A 2,500-nucleotide genomic window follows, 5' to 3' on the forward strand; every position below is an offset into this window, starting at 1 on the left:
CTCCCTTTTACCCGATTTAGAGCCCCTTCTTCGGCCACACACACCTGCTATCCGCCCCCTATCTCCAGTCGGCTCTCCACCTCCCTTTTACCGGATTTGGAGCCCCTGCTTCGGCCACACACACCTGGGAGAGGCCCCCTATCTCCGGGCGGCTCTCCACCTCCCTTTTACCCGATTTAGAGCCCCTTCTTCGGCCACACACACCTGCTATCGGCCCCCTACCTCCAGGGGGCCCTCCACTTCACTTTTAACCCAAGTTAGAGCACCTGCTTCGGCCACACACACCGGGGAGCGGCCCTCTATCTCCAGGCGGCTCTCCACCTCCCTTTTACCCAATTTAGAGCCCCTGCTTCGGCCACACACACCTGGGAGCGGGCCCCTATCTCCAGGCGGCTCTCCACTTCACTTTTAAACCAATTTAGAGCCCCTGCTTCGGCCACACACACCTGGGAGCGGGCCCCTATCTCCAGGCGGCTCTCCACTTCACTTTTAACCCAATTTAGAGCCCCTGCTTCGGCCACACACACCTGGGAGCGGGCCCCTATCTCCAGGCGGCTCTCCACTTCACTTTTAACCCAATTTAGAGCACCTGCTTCGGCCACACACACCTGGGAGAAGCCCCCTATCTCCTGGCGGCTCTCCACTTCACTTTTAACCCAATTTAGAGCCCCTGCTTCGGCCACACACACCTGGGAGCGGGCCCCTATCTCCAGGCGGCTCTCCACCTCCCTTTTACCCAATTTAGAGCACCTGCTTCGGCCACACACACCTGGGAGCGGGCCCCTATCTCCAGGCGGCTCTCCACTTCACTTTTAACCCAATTTAGAGCCCCTGCTTCGGCCACACACACCTGGGAGCGGGCCCCTATCTCCAGGCGGCTCTCCACTTCACTTTTAACCCAATTTAGAGCCCCTGCTTTGGCCACACACACCTGGGAGCGGGCCCCTATCTCCAGGCGGCTCTCCACCTCCCTTTTACCCGATTTAAAGCCCCTGCTTCGGCCACACACACCTGGGAGCGGGCCCCTATCTCCAGGCGGCTCTCCACCTCCCTTTTACCCGATTTAAAGCCCCTGCTTCGGCCACACACACCTGGGAGCGGGCCCCTATCTCCAGGCGGCTCTCCACTTCACTTTTAACCCAATTTAGAGCCCCTGCTTCGGCCACACACACCTGGGAGCGGGCCCCTATCTCCGGGCGGCTCTCCACTTCACTTTTAACCCAATTTAGAGCACCTGCTTCGGCCACACACACCTGGGAGAGGCCCCCTATCTCCGGGCGGCTCTCCACTTCACTTTTAACCCAATTTAGAGCACCTGCTTCGGCCACACACACCTGGGAGCGGGCCCCTATCTCCAGGCGGCTCTCCACCTCCCTTTTACCCGATTTAAAGCCCCTGCTTCGGCCACACACACCTGGGAGCGGGCCCCTATCTCCAGGCGGCTCTCCACCTCCCTTTTACCCGATTTAAAGCCCCTGCTTCGGCCACACACACCTGGGAGCGGGCCCCCTATCTCCAGGCGGCTCTCCACCTCCCTTTTACCCGATTTAAAGCCCCTTCTTCGGCCACACACACCTGCTTTCCGCCCCCTACCTCCAGGCGGCTCTCCACCTCCCTTTTACCCAATTTAGAGCCCCTGCTTCGGCCACACACACCTGCTATCGGCCCCCTACCTCCAGGGGGCCCTCCACCTCACTTTTACCCCAATTTGGAGCCCCTGCCTCGGCCACCCACACACCTGTTAGCTGCCCCCTATCTCCGGCCCCTAACCTCCACCATCCAGGAACCCCAGCACCAGCCGAACCTGCAGACCCACTCTTAAGCACCCATCCCCGGATACAAGCAGACTACCATCCGCCCAAACTTTCCTGCTCCTGGTATACCAACTCAAACTTTGGTGCCCCTGGTACTCCAACTTAAACTTTGTGCTCCTGGTACTCCGCCTGTTTTCGCCCCACAGCCTAAGTGCCGCAGCACTTTGTCATTTTTTTAAACAAAATATTTCTTTCTGCTCCTGGTACTCCCTGGAGCTCCAGGGAGGTAGGGGGGCGCCCTGGAAGCCCTGCCCGAGGCTGTGCGCCTCTTCCCGGGCAGGATTTTCACCCCGAGCCCCTGGTGGCGGTTGGACTTTAACTTTTTTTTTTCTATTTGGATTTGCTCCTGGTACTCCCTGGAGCTCCAGGGAGGTAGGGGGGCGCCCTGGAAGCCCTGCCCGAGGCTGTGCGCCTCTTCCCGGGCAGGATTTTCACCCCGAGCCCCTGGTGGCGGTTGGACTTTAACTTTTTTTTTTCTATTTGGATTTGCTCCTGGTACTCCCTGGAGCTCCAGGGATGGTAGGGGGGCGCCTTGCCCGAGGCTGTGCGCCTCTTCCCGGGCAGGATTTTCACACCGAGCCCCTGGTGGCGGTTGGACTTTAACTTTTTTTTTTCTATTTGGATTTGCTCCTGGTACTCCCTGGAGCTCCAGGGAGGTAGGGGGGCGCCCTGGAAGCCCTGCCCGA

Source organism: Centroberyx gerrardi, chromosome 21 (genome assembly GCF_048128805.1).
Source record: "Centroberyx gerrardi isolate f3 chromosome 21, fCenGer3.hap1.cur.20231027, whole genome shotgun sequence".
Taxonomy (NCBI): Eukaryota; Metazoa; Chordata; class Actinopteri; order Beryciformes; family Berycidae; genus Centroberyx; species Centroberyx gerrardi.